At 53.3% G+C, this 20,425-nt stretch overlaps 1 protein-coding gene across 1 annotated transcript in view; it reads left to right on the top strand.

Moving 5' to 3' along the window:
* Positions 1-285: 285 nt before the first annotated feature.
* Positions 286-20,425, top strand: part of nfx1 (nuclear transcription factor, X-box binding 1) — a 147,277-nt gene continuing 127,137 nt past the window's right edge. The window contains exon 1 of the mRNA XM_038797589.1: positions 286-347. The gene's annotated coding sequence lies outside the window, so the exon portion shown is untranslated. The remainder of the gene's footprint in view (positions 348-20,425) is intronic.

Raw genomic sequence — 20,425 nt, forward strand, 5'->3', positions numbered from 1 at the left:
ATCATAGGCCATGATCGAATGGCAAAGCAGACTCGATGGGCCAAATGGCGTAATTCTTTTTTTGGCCTAATCCTATTTACTAAAATGTATTTCATTCCAAACTTATTCAAACGGTTACAAAACATAAACAATCTGGGGAACAAACTCCCCAAAACACAATTACACAGTTTGGACGAATTTTTTCCATTTTCACTAGCCCCTCAAACATTGCCATGAACATCCCCCCATTGCCTCCAAGCCCTTCGCTGAACCCCTCAATTTTTATTTGATCTTTTCCAGATGGAGAAAGTCGTATAAGTCTCCCAGCCAGTCCGCCACCCCCGGCGGTGTTGCCGACCGCCATTCCAGTAAGATCCTTCACCGGGCAGCCAGAGAGGCGAAGGTCATGACAACGGCTTTCTCCCCTCCATCAGCTCCGGCTTCTCCGATTTCCCAAATATCGCCACAAAAGAGTCTGGCCCAACCTCCTCCCCCACAATCCTCATTAGTGCCGCAAACACTCCCTCCCAGAATCTCTCACGCTTTTCGCAGCCCCAGAACATATGTGCATGGTTTGCTGGCCACACCACCCCTCCCAGCTCCCCCTCCCACTGCTCGCCCCCTTGCTCTCCCAGCCACCCATATATGTCTCCAATCCTGCGCTCCCTTTCCACGTCCAAAAGCAGCAGTCGCTCCTGCAGGCCATTCTTCGGTAGACTGGAGAACTCTTTCCAAACCTTCCACACAAAATCCCTTACCTGCAAGTGTCTAAACTCACTTTCTCTCAGGGCTCTACTCTCTTCTTTATTCCTCTACACAGGCAAACCTCCCTCCCAGGTACAGATCTCTCACCTTAACCAGCTCCACTTCCTACACATACCATCTGTCCCCTTCCCCAGCTTGAATCCGTGGTTTTCGCACAGCGGTGTTAACACCAACGTCCCCTCTATCCTAAAGTGCCTCCTCAACTGATTCCAGACCTTCGCTGTGGATTGCATCACTGGGCTCTCCATGTATTTCCTCGGCACCAGTGGCAATGCCACCGTCACCATAGCCCACAGGCTGGACCCCCTACAGGATTCTTCCTCCATCCTAACCCATTCTGCCCCCTCTGCTTTCCACCACCGCCTCACCTTCTTCACATTCACCACCCAATAATAATCCAGCATGGCTGGCAAGCCCCCCTCCCTTTTGCCTCGGCCTCTGTAATAGGGCCGTCCTGCCCATTGGTACCTTCCCTGCCCACACAAACTGTGAGATAATCGTATCCAGTTTCCGGAAAAAGGTATTTGGTACAAAAATTGGAAGCACTTGAATATGAACAGAAATCTTGGCAGGACGTTCATCTTCACCACTTGGACCCTCCCTGCCAGAGTCAGATGCAGCGTGTCCCACTTCTACAGATCCTCCCTAACCTCCTCAACCAGCTTTGTTAAATTCCATTTATGCAGTGTCACCCACTCTCCCGTTACCTGAATCCCCAGATATCTAAACCTGCCTCTGGCTATTTTAAATGGTAACCCCACTAGGTTGGGTCTCTGACCCAACTCGTTCAACCAGGAACCACTTCATTTTTCCCTACATTCAACCTCAATCCTGAGAATGCCCCGAACCTCCCTAATAAGTCCATAATCCTCCCCTGATCCCCAGTATGTCCAACATGTCAGTAATAGGTCGAGCGCATATAACGACAACCGATGCTCCCTACTCCCCCTCGTAATCCTTTGCTACTCTACTGACACCCGAAGGGCCATTGCTTGAGGATCTATAGCTAGCACGAACAACAGGGTCAACAGTGGGCACCCATGCCTTGTTCCCCTGTGTAACCCAAAATTTTGTGAGCCCATATCATTGGTCCGTACACTTGCCACCAGTGCCACATATAAAAGGCGCACCCACGCCGCAAACTTCACCCAATCCCGAACCTTCCCAGGACCTGAAACTAATACCACCATCCGCACGGTCAAATGCCTTCTCCACATCCATGGGCACCACTCCCTGACCTCTCAACGGAGTCATGATCACATTTAACAGCCTCCTTGTATTACTAGAAAGCTGCCTGTCCTTTATGAAGCCTGCCTGGTTCTCCGCGACCAGCCCCGGGACACAACCTGCCATCCTTCCCGCCACCAACTAAGCCAGCACTTTTACATCTAATGGATGTAACATTTTAATGGATCCTTCCCCTTCTACGGTATCAATGTGATCGTTGCCTGCGTCATCGTCTCCGGCACCTCCCCCTTCTCCGATGCCTCACTAAAAGCCTCCAACATATGCGGTGCCAGTTCCGTCTCAAACTCCTCACAAAATTCTGCCGGGAACCATCGGGAGCCGGGGCCTTGCCGACTTCATACCCCTTATACGGTCTGATATCTCCCTCAGCACCAATGGCTCCACTAGTGCCTGGCTCTTCTCTTCCTCCATCTGCGGAAACTCCAGCCCTTCCAAAAACCACCCCATGTCCTCTCCCCCCCCCCCGCCCCCCCCCCCCCCCCCCCGCCCCCCCCGCGCCCCCATCAGGTTCGCTCCTTATAGTATTCCCAAAACTTCTCATTTATCCTCCCTGGCTCCATCACCATCTCCCTTGTCTCTGTCCATATCCACAATATTTTCCTGGACGTGGCCTGTCTCTGTAGTTAGTGTGCTAGCATTCGACTCGCCTTCTCCCTGTACTCGTACTGCACCCCCCTAGCCCTGCGCAGCTACCCCACCACCCTCCCCGTCGTCAAACGATCAAGATGCCCCTGCAACTTTTTACTTCTCGCCAATCCGTCCGTGGTGGGCACCCTCGAATACTCCAGATCTACTTTGACTATCTCGTTCATTAAGCGCCCATACTCCCTCCTTTTCCTATTCTCATGTGCCTTGAACAAGATAATCTCCCCTCAGACCACCACCTACAGTGCCTCCCAAGATGTGACCGCCAACACCTCCCCGTTCTGGTTCAACTCTGCATAGTCTTTAATCACCGATCGCACCTTATCACAGAACCCTCTTTCTGCGAACAGCCCTGAATCAAGCCTCCATCCCGGCCTTTGCTCCCATCCCGATCTAAGCCGAATCTTCAGCCAGTGGAGCATATCGTCTGAAATTACTAGCCCCGCGTACTCTACCCCCTCCACTCCGACCAACACCTCCCGGCACACCACATAAAAGTCAATTCTGGGGTACATTCTGTAACCATATGGGAAAAAGGAGGACTCCCTTCCCCTGGGTTCTTAAAGCCCCACGGGTCCACCGTACCTATCTTTTCCATGAACCCTCCCAGATCCTTAGCCATTTGTATCCTTCCCATTAACATGGAGCTCGATCTATCCACCCCCTGCTTTAGGACACAATAAAATCTCCTCCCGTAATCAACTGATGCATGGCCAAGTCCAGGATCGTTACCAGCAACCCCTTCAGAAATCCAACATTGTCCCAATTCAGTGCATATACATTCACCAACACCACCGGCATCTCCTCCAATAGCCCACTCACCATATTCAATATACTCCACATATCTTCAACCCGGACCCCTCACTTCCTTCGCACTTACAAATCCCGCCTTCTTGCTCATCAAGATGGCCACCCCCCGCAATGTTGAGTCAAACCCTGAGTGGAACACCTGACCCACCCATCCCTTTTTCAAACTAACCTGGTCCTTCACACAGAGGTGCGTCTCCTGCAGAACGACCGCCTCTGCCTTTAAACTCCTGAGGTGCGTGAACACTCAAGACCTTTTCACTGGTCCATTGAGTCCTTGCACGTTCCATGTTATAAACCTTACTGGGAACTTACGCCTCAATCCCCTCTTCCGGCCGCCATCCTCCCTTTTCAGCTCTGCTTCTTCTAATTTCACCCTGTATCGGACCCATCCAAGATGACCCCCTTCTCCGCCCCTGACCATGCTTCTTCTTCAACCCTGCCACCTCGCATCTCCCTCCCTTCCCCCCACCCCTCCCCCACTTTGTACTGTGTAGAAGGCTCCCCGCACACCTCACCCACACAAACAAAAATATATCTCAGACCACAGGTCGTCTCCCCCAAAGGCAAACAAAATAGAAGAACTCTGCAACAGGCAGCAGGATGGGGTTCGGCCATGCCCTTACAAACCTTTCACTCCTGCTAACCATTGTCAACCCAACAAAGGAAAATTAGCCTTCCCTCCAACCCCATCTCTACCTGTTTCTTCCATTACTGCAAAGTGCCAGCACCTCTGGCTCCCAATAAAGTTCAGTTCTCTCCCAGTTTGTGCTCCTTGATAAAGTCATTGGCTGCTTCTGGGTTCTCAAAATAATATTCCCTGCTCTCATAAGTCACCCATAGTCTCACCGGGCAGAGCATCTCAAACCTGATCTGCCATCGATACAGCACCGCCTTGGCCCTATTGAATTCAGCCCGCAATTTTGCCAGTTCAGCTCCAATGTCCTGGTTTATTCGGACCTTGTTCCCCTCCCATTCGCAGTTCCGCTTCTCCCTGGCCCACTGCAGGATATTCCCTTTTTCCACAAACATGTGGAGTCTTACGTTCACCGCACGCAGCGGTTCCCCAGTTCTTGGCTTCTGTCTCAGGGACCTGTGCACTTTATCCACCCCAGGGGGCTTGTGTAGCACCCCCTCCGCCACCAACCCCGCCAGCATCCTCAAAACGTACCTCGTGGCACTCGTGCCTTCCACTCCAGGTAGACCGACAATACGCATGTCCTGCCTTCTCGACCTGTTCTCTTGCTCTTCCACTTTTGCTCTTAGCGTCTTGCAAAGGTCTCCTAAGAGTCACACCTCCGCCTCCAATGCCACCATTTGATCGCTGTGGTCCAACATCACCCTCTCAATCTCTTGGATCTGTGACCCCTGTGCCTCCAAACACCTTTCGACCCTTTCCATCTCACCCCTTCAGGGGTGCCACAGCCCTTTTGATGGCCTTTGAGCGATCCTCCTTCCTCTGCTGACAGATCTCTTTCTTGATGAAGGCCATCAACTGTTCCATCTGGGGCATTCCAGCTTGCACTACCCTTCCCTCTCCGCCATCTTTCCAATGGCTGCTGCACCACAGGTCTCTTCCAACTCCTTGGCCATGTCTTTCACCTTCTTCTGCCGGGTTTGGTAACCAGCAGATATGCCAGTCCACGGGGGAACTTCTTCTCCAACCTTCAGCTGTACTTTTCCGTCAAAGTTACTCCCATTTCCATGTAAAAAGTGCTCTTTTCTATGCCTTCAAGCAGGAGCTGCCCTGTGTGCGATCATTCACACCGTGGCCACCACCAGAAGTCGCCATTTTGCTCCTAAATCTTATGAACTTATGATCACAGCATCTTGAGGTTTAGGTTAGTGGTGGATGGTTCATTCAGGGACTGGAGGAAGGGATACCAGGAGCACTGCATTTCTCGATATATACAAATGACTTTGACTTGGGTGTATCTGAATGTCAGATTTCAACATTTACAGATGACTCAAATTTGGAAGTATTGTAAACTGAGGAGGATCATGAATGACTTCAAGAGGATACAGACAGTCTGGCAGAATGAGCAGACTTGTGGCAGATGGAATTTCATAGGGAACTGTGAAGTGATACATTTTGGCAGGACGAACAAGGAGAATCAAGAGAAAATTAAGGGCACAAAATGGGGTTCAGGAACATGTAGAATTCATTGACGGTGGCAGGTTAAATGGTTAGAAAGGCATATGGAATCTTGGACATTAAAAATAGAGGGATATAGTACAAAAGCAAGTAAGCTACAATGGAAACACTGGGTTGGCCTCAACTGCAATATTAGGCAGAACACCTCAGGAAGGATGTGAAGGTTTTGGGGGGATGCAAAAATGATGTACGAGAATGGTTCCAAGCTAGGAACATCAGTTATGTGGCTAATTGGAGACACTGGAGCTATTTTCCTTGAAGAGGAGGTTTAGAGGAGAGTTCTGGACAGAGTAGATAGGGAGAAACTGGTGCCATTGGTGGCAGGGTCGAAAACCAGAAGAAACTGGCTAAGTGACTGGCAAAAGTACCAATGCTGAGAAGGAAAAACTACTTGACTCAGCAAGTGATTAGGATCTGGAATGCATAGTCTGAGATTGTGTTGGATGGTGATTCAATCATGGCTTTCAAGAGTATTAGGAGAATTAAATCTATGGGACTTTGGAGATCAGACACTTATCTCAGCATGAACAATATCCACTGCTCCCCCTCTGCAGCAACGTATCCCCCTCTGCAGTGCTCCCATATCGCCGGGAACATGGCATCCCAGCAGCCGGTACTCCCCAAACACTGACCACAGCTCTCAGCTCTCCCTGAACATGGCCCCCTGCTTCCCATGTTCCCTGTACATAGACCCCCTGCTCCCCATGTTCCCTGTACATAGACCCCCTGCTCCCCATGTTCCCTGAACATGGCCCCCTGCTCCCCATGTTCCCTGTACATAGCCCCCTACTCCCCATGTTCCCTGAACATGGCCCCCTGCTCCCCATGTTCCCTGAACATGGCTCCCTGCTCCCCATGTTCCCTGAACATGGCCCCTGCTCCCTATGTTCCCTGAACATAGCCCCCTGCTCCCCATGTTCCCTGAACATGGCCCCCTGCTCCCCATGTTCCCTGTACATAGACCCCTGCTCCCCATGTTCCCTGTACATAGACCCCTGCTCCCCATGTTCCCTGTACATAGACCCCTGCTCCCCATGTTCCCTGAACATGGCCCCCTGCTCCCCATGGTCCCTGAACATGGCCCCCTGCTCCCCATATTCCCTGAACATGGCCCCCTGCTCCCCATGTTCCCTGAACATGGCTCTGCTCCCAGCTCCTCCGAACATGGCCCCCTGCTTCCCATGTTCCCTGAACATGGCCCCCTGCTTCCCATGTTCCCTGAACATAGCCCCCTGCTCCCCATGTTCCCTGTACATAGACCCCTGCTCCCCATGTTCCCTGTACATAGACCCCTGCTCCCCATGTTTCCTGTACATAGACCCCTGCTCCCCATGTTCCCTGAACATGGCCCCCTGCTCCGCATGGTCCCTGAACATGGCCCCCTGCTCCCCATGTTCCCTGAACATGGCCCCCTGCTCCCCATATTCCCTGAACATGGCCCCCTGCTCCCCATGTTCCCTGAACATGGCTCTTCTCCCAGCTCCTCCGAACATGGCCCCCTGCTTCCCATGTTCCCTGAACATAGCCCCCTGCTCCCCATGTTCCCTGTACATAGACCCCTGCTCCCCATGGTCCCTGAACATGGCCCCCTGCTCCCCATGTTCCCTGAACATGGCCCCCTGCTCCCCATGTTCCCTGAACATGGCCCCCTGCTCCCCATGTTTCCTGAACATGGCCCCCTGCTCCCCATGTTCCCTGAACATGGCCCCCTGCTCCCCATGTTCCCGGAACATAGCCCCTTGCTCCCCATGTTCCCTGTACATAGCCCCCTGCTCCCCATGTTCCCTGAACATGGCCCCCTGCTCCCCATGTTCCCTGAACATGGCTCTGCTCCCCATGTTCCCTGAGCATGGCCCCCTGCTCCCCATGTTCCCTGAGCATGGTCCCCTGCTCCCCATGTTCCCTGAACATGGCCCCCTGCTCCCCATGTTCCCTGAACATGGCCCCCTGCTCCCCATGTTCCCTGAATATGGCCCCCTGCTCCCCATGTTCCCTGAACATGGCCCCCTGCTCCCCATGTTCCCTGAGCATGGCCCCCTGCTCCCCATGTTCCCTGAACACAGCCCCCTGCTCCCCATGTTCCCTGAACATGGCCCCCTGCTCCCCATGTTCCTTGAACATGGCCCCGTGCTCCCCATGTTCCCTGATCATGGCCCCCTGCTCCCTGAACAGGGCCCCCTGCTCCCTGAACAGGGCCCCCTGCTCCCGTCTCTCCCTGAACTCAGCCCCCTTCTCCCGTTTCTCCCTGAACACTGCCCCCCTGCTCCCGTCTCTCCCTGAACACAGCCCCCTGCTCCCATTTCTCCCTGAACACAGCCCCCTGCTCTCCATTCTCCTTGAACAGGGCCCCCTATTCCCGTCTCTCCCCGAAGTGCCTCCTAGTCCCGTCTCTCCCTGAACACGGCCTCCTGCTCTTGGCTCTATCAGAACTCTGCCCCCTGCTCCCAATTCTAGACGAACACTGGCCACTGCTCCCGGTTCTCACCGAACTGGCCCCTTGCTCCCGGCTCTCCCTAAACATGGCCCCTTGCTCCCGGCTCTCCCTAAACATGGCCCCTTGCTCCCGGTTCTCACCGAACATGGCCCTTTGCTCCCGGCTCTCACCAAACACGGCCACTTGCTCCCGGTTCTCACCAAACTGGTCCTTTGCTCCCGGCTCTCACCGAACTGGCCCTTTGCTCCCGGCTCCCACCCAACATGGCCCTTTGCTCCCGGCTCTCACCCAACATGGTCCCTTGCTCCCGGCTCTCACCAAACATGGCCCCTTGCTCCCGGCTCTCACCGAACTGGCCCCTTGCTCCCGGCTCTCCCTAAACACCACACCCTGCACCCGGCTCTCCCTAAACACCACACCCTGCACCCGGCTCTTTGTTAACATGGCCCCCCTGCTGCTGGCTCTCCCTGAATTGGGACCCTAGCTCCTGGCTCTTCCAGAACTCAGCCCCCTGCTCCTTACTCTCGATGAACTCCGGCCTTTGCTTCCCGTTCTCACTGAGCATGGCCCCCTGCTGTCAGTTCTCTGTGAACATGGCCTCCCAGCTGCCGGCTCTCCCGAAATACCACACCCTGCTCCCGGTTCTCCCTGAACACAGCCTGCTGCTCCCGGCTCTTCCTGAACATGGCCCCCCTGCTACTGGCTCTCCCTGAACGGCTGTAGTTATTGGAATGATTGCCAATCACCAGTTGGCTAACAAACAATGAAAGGTGTCATGATATGCACTCATGCACATAATGAGATACAGACAGACAGTGACAGTCAGCCAGTACAGCCAATCAACACACAGGACAGTACACAACTAATCACTAGGCAGAACACTAGAATGTGGTCTTGCACTATAAAACACACGAGGCATCAATCCTCTGACTCTTTCCACTGCTGACAACTGTAGTGAAAGTTAGGGTGTATATATCAGTTAGCACCTTCTACACGTGGCTCAGAGCTAGTCTGGTCTAGTTAGTTATAGTAAGTACCCACTCCTGGTACCATGTCATGTTCATCAACCTAGGGTAACACAGACTGCAACTGGATGCAGTTGTACTTGAAAGTAGACTCCAAACTGTGATGTTGGTTCAATACGCTTTATTGAACTTGTTAAGCAGTGCACACAGGGCGCTGTGGGTTTGACACTCTACTAATCTAAGCATGCTTGCTATAACTAACTAAACCATACTAGCTCTGAGCCACGTGTAGAAGGTGCTAACTGATATATACACCCTGACTGTCACTACAGTTGTCACCAGTGGAAAGAGGCAGTGGATTGATGCCTCATGTGTTTTATAGTGCGAGACCACCTTCTCGTGTTCTGCCTGGTGATTGGTTGTGTTCTGTCCTGTGTGTTGATTGACTGTACTGGGTGTCTGTCACTGCCTGTCTGTATCTCATTATGCGCATGAGTGCATATCATGACAAAGGGTTTATTATAAATACAAATGATACACAGAGTACAATAAACTATGTCTTCATTCTCGGCACAAGGATCACAACTGGCTGCAAAAAATAGCTCTCGGCACAGAGATTCCCACACTCGTTCTCCATTGGCCGATTTGATCACATGACCCGTCCGATGTATGTCCCCCTTACAAGGGACTAGCTACTACATCCCTCCCCCTTTAAGTCCATTATAATATAGTACATTGATAACTTATACAACCTCCCAAACATTAGCAATAATGAACAATTTTTAAGACAGGTCATCAGAAACTCAGTCTGTCAGGGGACTTTCTCTTTCTCTGGGAACAGAGTAGCTCAACTGGTTGAGGTCCCACTGTAAAGGTAGGTTAATTTGGACCTGCTTCACTGGAACTTTCTCCTGGTAGCATAACATCATTTCCACTGTTTCCTCAGTTACACTGGGAGAAACACTTTGGCCTGCCACTAGCTGACCAACCATTTCACTCGTTGGACCAACACCAATACTGCCTGCTGGCACAACTGGATCAGGCAGTACCACTGGACCCTGGGACAACACGCACCTCCTCAAATAGTCTGTGGTGTTTCTTCAAAAACTTGTTCTGCACTTGATAGGACAGCGGCCCCAACTTGGCAACCATGACACCCGGTACCCAACTTGGTCCACTTTCAAAAGTCTTCACTACCTCAAATGCTCTTTCCATATTATCTGAATTACGGCTCCTTTTCTGACAACTCGGTCTTGTCTTCACCCTCCCCGCAAAATTCAGAAGTACTAGGCTCAACCTGATTCCCAAGCGATGACCCATCAGCAGCTCAGCTGGGACTATGCCAGTAGCGGTATGCGGGCTGGTTCTGTAAGGTTTAAGACGTGGCAGGAGATCCCAGACCCATGTCATGCTCTTCGGGTACAATGTGAGAGTTCAGGAACATGTTCACTGACCCTGGCTCCTTCACGTACAAGAAGTGTGTCCAGCTGCAGCTCCTGTTAGACCGCTTGATGGCTCTGGAGCTGCAAATGGACTCACTTTGGACCATCCGCGATGCTGAGGACGTCGTGGATAGCACATTCGCTGAGTTGGTCACACCGCAGTTAAGAATTACTGAGGGAGATAGAAAATGGGTGACCAAAAGACAAAGGCAGTGCAGGTATCCCCTGCGGTCTTCTCCCTGCAAAAAAAATATACCGCTTTGGATACTGTTGAGGGTGGTGGCTCACTAGGGGAAAGCAATAGCAGCCAGGTTCAAGGCATCATGGCTGGCTCTGCTGCACAGGAGAGTAGTAAGAAGAATGGCAGGGCTATAGTGATAGGGGACTCGATCGTAAGGGGAATTGACGGCAGTTCTGCGGACACAATCGAGACTCCAGGATGGTATGTTGCCTTCCTGGTGCAATGGTCAAGGATGCGGCTGCAGGACATTCTGGGAGGGGAGGGTGAACAGCCAGCTGCCGTGGTGCATATAGTCACCAACAATATAGGTAAAAAACAAGATTCGGTCCTACGTGCTGAATTCAGGGAGTTAGGAGTTAAACTAAAAAGTAGGACCTCAAAGGTCGTAATCTCAAGATTGCTACCAGTGCCACGAGCTAGTCAGAGTTGGAATGTCAAGATAGATAGGATGAATGCGTGGCTCGGGAGATGGTGCAAGAAGGAGGGATTCAAATACCTGGGGCATTGGAACCGGTTCTGGGGGAGGTGGGGCCAGTACAAACCGGGCACCTGAGCATGACTGGAACCAATGTCTAAGAGGGGGTGTTTGCTAGTGCTGTTGGGGAAGGTTTAAACTAATGTGGTAGGGGGATGCAAACCGATGCAGGAAGACAGAGGGAAGTATAACGGGGACAGAATCAAAAGTCAGTAAGAGGGAAAGTGTAAGGCAGAGAAGACACAGTCAAAAATCAAAAAGGGCTGCAGTACAAGGTATAGTGACTGAGGAGCACTCAGTGAATAGGCCCAATAATTCCAAAAGGAATAAAATGGGAAGTAAAAACATAAATGGAAAGCGAAGCAGCAGGTTATTACATGAAGAGATGGGTTCAAAGATAGGGAAAATTAGGAGAAAAGTTAAAAGGAAAAATAACTTAGTAGAGGTTACTGATAGGGGTGTTAAGATTTAAAACGAGGTATAAAAGCCAACATTTTTTTTTTGAAAATCTTTTTATTGGCTTTTCTCATATTTATAAACAATTGTTACTTATATACATTACACTTTTCTTGCCCGCGCTAATTTGCTTTATTTTACAGAGAGGTTTGTTTTGTCCTGCATTTGACTAACTGTACGTACATTTTGCTGCCCTCTGGATCGGTTTATGATATCCCCCCTTCCTCCTCCCCCGCACCCCCCACCATTGGTTTCAGCGCCCTTTCTCTTCCCTTATGGTTTCCCCATTTTTCAACCCCCCCCCCCCCCCCCCCGGGTTGCGCAGTCCTTTGTTTCTTTTTTTTTCCTGGCTTACTCCTCGTTGCTGCCTCCAACAGGTTTTGGAACAGGCCGATGAACTGCCCCTAAGTATCCAGGAAGCCTTCCTCTGACCCTCGGATGGCGTACTTAATCGTCTCCAAATTCCGAGAGGTCAGCGAGCCAGTCTGCAGCTTTGGGTGGTGCTGCCGATCGCCAGCCGATCAGGATTCTCCGGTGTGCAATTAGGGAAGCGAAAGCAAAGGCGTTGGCCCTCTTCCCATGTGTAACTCTGGCTGCTCCAATACCCCGAACATTGCCACTATTGGGCATGGCTTCACCCTCACAACCTTGGACATTGCCTCGGAGAAGGCTGTCCAGAACCCAGCAAGCTTGGGACAAGCCCAAAACATGTGGGTGTGGTTGGCCGGGCCCCTCTGGCACTGCTCACATTTGTCCTCCACCTCCGGGAAGAACCTGCTCATTCGGGTTCTGGTCAGGGGCGCTTTGTGCACAACTTTGAGCTGCATCAGGCTTATCCTTGCGCAGGAGAAGGTGGAGCTCACCCTGCTCAGTGCTTCGCTCCAGAGTCCCCATCCTACCTCTGTCCCCAGTTCGTCATCCCATTTTTGTCTGGTCTGGTCCCATCCAGTGGTGTTCGGGTTCTGTCCAGTAGCTGTCCGTATATTTTCCCACATAGCCCCCCCCCCCCCCCCCCCCCCCTCGCTGTTTGTGCCATTCAGGTCCTCTAGTAGTGTGCTTTCTGGGGCCCCGGTGTACCCTACTGTCTGTTTGCGGAGGAAGTGCTTTATTTGGAGGTGTCTCAATTCCTGTCGTCTTGCTAGTTTCCACTTCCTCGTCAGTTCATCCAGTGTCTGCACCCTATGTAGAAGACCCCGACCGTCAGTGTGCCCTCGTCCCACCTCCATCTTTTGAAGGTGGTACTGTATCTAGCATGGGTGGGGGGAATCTGTGATTGCCGCAGATGGGGGCCATAAGGGACATTTTGTTTATCTCGAAGTGCTGTCAACTGGGTCAACGTTCTCAGCGTGGCCGCTACCACTGGGCTCATTGTGTACCTTGTTGAGGGGGATGGGAGTGCAGCTGTGGCCAGGGTCCGGAGGGTTGTTCCTTTACAGGATGCCTCCTCCATTGTACCCAATCTGTGTCGGGTTCTTGTACCCATCCCTCACTCTTTCTGCCATTGCTGCCCAGTGGTAGTATTGTACATTCGATAGAGCCAGGCCCCCTCCGACTTTCCCTCTTTGCAGTGTCGGTTTGGGAATTCTCGTGTTCTTGCCCCCCCCCCCCCCCCCCCCCACACACACAAACGCCATGATTAGCCTGTCTATGCTTTGGAAAAAGGCCTTGGGGATGAAGATCGGGATGGATCTAAACAGGAAGAGGAACCTTGGCAGTACGTTCATCTTGATCGTCTGCACTCTTCCCGCCAGGGAGAGTCGGGGTGAGCCCCACCTTTGAAGGTCTTTTCTTACTTCCTCCACCAGGCTGGACAGGTTCCACTTGTGGATCTGTGTCCAGTCTCTGGCTATCTGGATCCCCAGGTAACGGAATCTGTTCTGGGTCATTTTAAATGGGAGCCCCTTCAGCTCTGTCCCTCCCCCTTTTGGGTTCACTGGGAATGTCTCGCTTTTGCCCAGGTTAAGTTTGTAGCCTGAGAAGGTTCCAAACTCTTTCAGTATTTGCAGTATTGCCTTCAGTCCCTGCTGTGGCTTCGAGACACAGAGGAGTAGTTCATCTGCATAGAGTGAGACTCTGTGCTCTCTGTCTCCTCTCTGGATTCCCTTCCAGCTTTTTGCGTCCCGCAGGGCTATCGCCAGGGGTTCGATCGCTAGAGCGAACAAGAGTGGATACAGAGGGCAACCCTGTCTTGTTCCTCTCTGTAGATGGAAGTATTCAGAGCTGGTGGTGTTAGCTTGGACATTCACTTTGGGAGCGTTGTACAGGAGTCTCGCCCAGGCAGTCAATCCCTCTCCTAGCCCAAACCGTTCCAGTACCTCGAGGAAGTAGCTCCATTCGACTCTGTCAAAGGCCTTTTCTGCATCCAGGGAGATGATCACCCCTGGTGGTCTTTCCCCGGCGGCTGGGGGGGGGGGGGGGGGGGGGGGGTCATTATCACATTCAGCAGCGGGTTGATGTTCGCTGTGAGTTGCCTACCCTTGACAAAGCCCGTTTGGTTCTCTGCGACCACCTCTGGTGCGCAGCCCTCCAGACTTTTGGCCAGGAGCTCTGCGAGTATTTTCGCATCCACATTCAGCAGTGAAATGGGTCTGTATGATCCACATTCCGTCAGGTCTTTATCTTTTTTGCGTATCAGTGAGATTGTGGCCTGCGCTAGCATTGGGGGCAAGGTGCCCCCGCCAGTGAGTCCGCGAAAATGTCCCTTAGGTGTGGGGCCAGGACTGGTGCGTATTTTTTATAGAAGTCCACCGGGAACCCGTTGGGTCCCGTGCCTTCCCCGCCTGCATGGAGCTGATGCTCTCCATGATTTCTCCCAGGTCTATTGGTGCTTCCAGCTCCCCCAGTCTGTCTCCCCCTCCCCCCCCCCCCCCCCCCCCCCACCAGTGGTAGTTCCAGTCTGTCTAGGAACTGTTTCATTCCCGCATCCCCGTCGGGAGGCTCGGAGGTGTACAGTCCCCAGTAGAAGGTCTCAAATGCCCGAATGACTTCCTTTGGCTCTGTTACCAGTCTGCCTCTGCTATCCTTTACCTGCGCTATTTCCCTCGTGGCTGTCTGCTTTTTCAGCTGGTGAGCCAATAGGCAGCCAGCCTTGACTCCGTGTTAGTAAAGGTCCCCCGTGTCTGGCGGAGTTGGAGCACTGCTTTCCTAATGGATAGCAGGTTAAAGTCCATTTGCAGCTTTTTCCTCTCCGCCAGCAGCTCTACGGTCGGGGCCTCGTAGTATTTTCTATCGACTTCCAGAATGGAGTTGACTAGCTGTTGCCTGGCCACCCTCTCTTCCCTATCCCTACTTGCCTTGTAGGCTATGATCTCTCCTCTGATCACGGCCTTCAGTGCCTCCCAGAACGTGGAGAGTGAGACCTCCCCGTTTTGGTTGTTACTAACGTAATCGCCAATGGCCTGTGATATTTTTTGGCAGAAAGATTTGTCGGCCAGGAGGCCCATGTCCAGCCTCCATGTGGGGCGCTGGGCCCGGCCTGTCTCTAACCTCTCATCCATATAATGTGGAGCGTGGTCGGAGATAACGATTGCGGAATAGTCCTTTCCCGTGATCCCTGGAAGCACCGATTTCCCCACTGCAAAGAAGTCGATATCAGTCTATACCTTGTGCATCTGTGAAAAGAACAAGAACTCCTTTTCTCCCGAGTGCAGGAACCTCCATGGGTCCACCGCCCACATCTGTTCCATGAAGGCCCCTAGCCATGCCAGGTGTTTTCCCCGTTCTGGGGTTTGATCGGTCGGTCAGTGGGTCCAGCACGCAGTTAAAGTCGCCCCCCCCCCCATAATCAGTCGGTGTGTGTCAAGGTCAGGGATTTCCGCCATGGTCTTCTTTATGAATTCTATGTCGTCCCAGTTGGGAGCGTACACATTTACCAGTACGACAGGTGCCCCTTCCAGGACACCGCTGACCATGACGTACCTTCCCCCTGGGTCCATAACTGTCTTGGTTCCCATAAAACTCGTCCTTTTGCTGATTAATATTGCTACCCCCGAGCCCTCGACCCGTAGCATGAGTGGTACACCTGTCCCACCCAGCCCTTCCTTACCAGCAGTCGGTCCTTCTCCCTCAGGTGCGTCTCTTGTAAGTAGATTATGTCTGCGTTTAGGCTTCTTAGGTGGGCGAACACTCTGGGTCATTTCACTTTGCCGTTGAGTCCCCTTACATTGCAGGTAACAATCCTGGTGGGGGGTTTCTGACCCCCTGGTCCTGTGGAATCACCCATACTTACCTGGTGGACGTGCCCCTGCACTCCGGGGTTTCCCTTTGCTTGTGGGACATCTAAAATGGCCAGAGTCACTGCTCTCACCATGGGGGTTGAGCCCCAGCGCTCAGGGGTTTCCCTTTGCCCAGGGAGCACCCAATGTGGCCACCAGCTGTGTGTACGCCACGCGGGTGCGTCCCTGTGCTCTGGGGTCTCCCTCGCCCTGATGCCCTTTCGAGTGGCTGTTTGCGGCACCCTCTTGGTTCCTCGCCCTGCTCCATGCCCGCCGAGGCCTATGTCTGTACTGCCTCACTATCTCACCTTCTCTTTGCTTCTCTTTTGTTCTGCGTTCTCGCCCAGAATCCTCTTCCCCCCCCCCTTTCCCCTGTCCCTTTGACCCCCCCCCCTGAATTCTCCCCACCCCTTCTGCCCCTCCTCCCCTTCTTGTGCAAGGCGCTCCCCCTCCCCTGAGAGGCGCACCGCAGCCCTCCTTCCTTCCTGCCCTCCCTTGCTGGCCCTCCTCGTTAGTACAGTGGCCCTCCTCCCAGTATTCGCCCAGTTCTGGCCCTGTTTAACCTTTCTCCTACTGGCCCTTGTCTCGTCCTCCTGTTTGCTTTCCTCACCCTCATTTCCCTCGCTCCCCCCCCCCCCCCATTGCATTGAGAGAGGAGAGAAGCTCTGAAACGACACAGCACAGTCCCACGAAAGGCATAACGCACATGTGTACAGTTCATGAGTCCATTGTCCTTGTTTGCAGTCTGTCCTCCGCTCTTTGTTCTGGTTTTCCCTTCCTTTTCCGTCCCCATGACTTTCATTGCGGTTGCATGTGCTCCTCCCCCAGTTTGTTCGCTCGAACAAACTCATCAGCCTTCGCTGGGGTGTTAAAAAACAGCTCTTTCCCCTCAAATGTTACCCAGAGTTTGGCCGGGAATAACATCCCAAATTTTACCTTGCTTTTGTGCAGTGCTGATTTCGCCTTGTTGAATTGAGCCCTTTTTTTGGCCATGTCTGCCCCAATGTCCTGATGCACCCTTATGGTCTTCCCTTCCCATGTGCTCTGTTTTGTTTTCCGGGCCCACTTTAGAATTCCCTCCCGGTCTTGGAACCGGTGCAGCTTCGCAATAATTGCTCTGGGCTGGTCCCCGGCTTTGGGCTTGGGTCGGAGCGACCTGTGCGCCCTATTTCCAGTGGGTTTGGGAATACCTCTTTTCCCACTAGCTTGCCAATCATTTGGGTGATGTAGCCTGTTGGGTCTCTGCCCTCTATCCCCTCTGGCAGACCCACTATTTTAATGTTCTTCCGCCTGGACCTATTTTCCTGATCCTACACTTTCCCTTAGGCTCCCCGGGCCGTTACTGGCCTTTTGACCTCGGCTTCTAGGGTTATTGATGCACTATCAATTACTCAAAGACGAGAGTAGGATGTAATCGAGGCTTTATTACACTGAGATGTGTGGCCTCCTACAGCAGCTGACGAAATGGCTGCTGTACGGGGAGCACACATTTTTATACTCCACCTACTGGACGGAGCCAGCAGGCATGGATCTACCCCCGTACCTGTAGTACAGGGGCCTTACCGTAAAGCACCTATATATACAGTATATACATCAGTGGTGACTACCACATTCACCCCCTGTTAAAAAAGGAGTCCAGCGGGGGTGGTGGAGAACTATATACAGAAAGTTGTGTTTAAAATTACAGATAATATTACAAATTCAGACAGTCCCTTGCCTTGATCGAGAGCGCCGCAGTGTTGGTGGTGACTCCGGCTGCGGTTTGGTCTTCGGTGACTCCGGGAGTGTGTCAAAATCCTCTTCATCCCCGGGTTGGAGCAAGGGGAGGACGGAGTGTCCCAGAGCGGGGGTTGCGGTGGGGTGCACCGGGGGAAGGGAGGGTGGTGCCAGGCAGAGGGGAGGGTGTGTGTGAAACCAGCTGGAGCCAGGTCCCTGAGGGAGACTGAGTCTTGGCAGCCATCGGGGTATGCTACGTAAGCGTACTGCGGGTTGGCGTGAAGTAGCTGTACCCTCTCAACCAACGGGTTTGCCTTGTGGAGTCGAACATGTCTACGGAGGAGAATGGGTCCTGGAGCTGCCAGCAATGTCGGGAGAGAAACTCCAGAGGTGGACTTCCTAGGGAAGGCAAAGAGACGTTCATGGGGGATTTCATTAGTCGCGGTGCACAGGAGCGACCGAATGGAGTGAAGTGTGTCAGGGAGGACCTCCTGCCAGGGGGAGGCCAAGAGATTTCTGGACCGTAGGGCCAGCTGGACTGCCCTCCAGACCGTCCCATTCTCCTGCTCCACCTGCCTGTTTCCCGGGGGTTGTAGCTGGTCATCCTGCTCGAGGCTATGCCTTTGTTGAGCAGGTACTGGTGCAGCTCATCGCTCATGAATGAGGATCCCCGGTCGCTGTGGACGTAGGCGGGGAAGCCGAACAGAGCGAAGATGGTGTTCAGGGCTTTGATGAAGGTGGCAGATGTCATATCGGGGCATGGGACGGCAAAGGAGAATCGGGAATATTCATCGACCACACTGAGAAAGTACGTGTTCTGGTCGGTGGATGGGAGGGGCACTTTGAAGTCCACGCTGAGGCTTTTAAAGAGGCGGGAGGCCTTCACCAGGCGCGCATGGTCTGGCTGATAGAAGTGCGGTTTTACACTCCGCGCAGACCTGGCAATCTATGGTGATCGCCCTGACTTCCTTGATGGAGTAGGGCAGGTTGCGGGCCTTGATGAAATGGTACAAACTGGTGACCCCTGGGTGACAGAGGTTGTCGTGCAGGGTCCGGAGTTTGGCACATGTACCTCGGGATAGGGCATCGGGGGGCTCGTTGAGCTTACCGGGGTGATTTTGTTGTTGTAGGTGGAGAGCTCGATCCTCCACCTCATGATTTTATCATTTTTGATCTTACCCCGCTGTGGGTTGTTAACCATGAAGGCAACCGACCGTTGGTCAGTGAGGAGCGTGAATCTCCTGCCGGCTAGGTAATGCCTCCAATGCCGCACAGTTTCAACGATGGCTTGGGCCTCTTTTTCGACAGAGGAGTGCCGAATTTCGGAGCCATGGAGGGTGCGGGAAAAGAATGCCATGGGCCTGCCTGCCTGGTTGAGGGTGGTGGCCAGAGCGACGTCTGATGCATCGCTCTCGACTTGGAAGGGTAGCGTCTCGTCGACTGTGTGCATCGCGGCCTTGGCGATGTCGGCCTTGATATGGTTGAAGGTCTGGTGAGCCTCGGCCGTCAGGGGAAAAACAGTGGATTGAATGAGTGAGCGGGCCTTGTCCCCATAGTTTGGGACCCACTGGGCGTGGTATGAGAAGAACCCCAGGCATTGTTAGAGGGCCTTGGGGCAGTGGGAGATGGGGAGTTCCATGAGGGGGCGCATGCGAACGGGGTCAGGCCCCAGAACTCCGTTCTGGACCACATAGTCGAGGATGGCTAACCGGTTCGTGCTGAACACGCACTTCTCCTTGTTATACGTGAGGTTGAGAGTGGCAGTGTGGAGAAATTTGGAAAGGTTGGCGTCGTGGTCCTGCTGATCGTGGCCGCAGATGGTGACATTGTCCAGGTACGGGAAGGTGGCCCGCAGTCTGTACTGCTTAACCTTTCGGTCCATCTCCCGTTGGAAGACCAAGACCCCATGGGTGACACTGAAGAGAACCCTAAGAAAGTGGTAAAGGTGGACGTCTGCTTCGAACACAGTATATGGGCACTCCGCCTTACGGATGGGGAGCTGGTGGTAGGCAGATTTCAGGTCCACTGTCGAGAAGACCCGGTACTGTGCAATCTGATTGACCATATCAGATATGCGTGGGAAGGGGTACGCGTCGAGCTGCGTATACCGATTGATGGTCTGACTGTAGTCAACGACCATCCTGTTTTTCTCCCCAGTTTTGGCCACTACCACTTGGGCTCTCCAGGGGCTGTTGCTGGCTTCGATGATGCTTTCCCGAAGCTGCCGCTGGATTTCAGACCTGATGAAGGTCCTGTCCTGGGCGCTGTACCGTCTCCTCGTGGTGGCGACGGGTTTGCAATCCGGGGTTAGGTTTGCAAAAAGGGAAGGTGGGTCGACCTTAAGGGTCGCGAGGCCGCACACGGTAAGGGGTGGTAGGGGCCCGCCGAATTTCAGGGGTAGGCTCTGGAGGTTGCACTGGTAGTCCAGGCCGAGTAGCAAGGCAGCGCAGAGGTTGGGGAGGACGTAGAGGCGGAGGCCGCTGAACTCCACGGCGTGGACAGTGAGGGTGGTGATGCAGTACCCTCGGATCGCCATGGAGTGGGATCCGGAGGCCAGGGAGATTCTCTGGTTAGCTGGGTGTACCGTGAGGGAGCAGCGCCCTACTGTATCGGGATGAATGAAGCTCTCAGTGCTTCCGGAGTCCAGCAGGCAGAAGATCTTGTGCCCGTTGACCTTCACTTTAGTTGAAGCGGTCACGAGGTTGTGTGGTCGAGACTGGTTAATCATGACCGAGGCGAGACATGGCTGGTCGGCGGTGGTTGCAGGCGATGAGCGGCCTGACGAGGTGCCCGACGGGCAGGGGTCCTGAGTCGGGTATGATGGCGGCACCCACTGGCTGCACGTGTCATGAGGGAGGCAAGGTGGCGGCGCCCTGGGGCTGC

Source organism: Scyliorhinus canicula, chromosome 5 (assembly GCF_902713615.1).
Source record: "Scyliorhinus canicula chromosome 5, sScyCan1.1, whole genome shotgun sequence".
In the NCBI taxonomy this organism is placed as follows: Eukaryota; Metazoa; Chordata; class Chondrichthyes; order Carcharhiniformes; family Scyliorhinidae; genus Scyliorhinus; species Scyliorhinus canicula.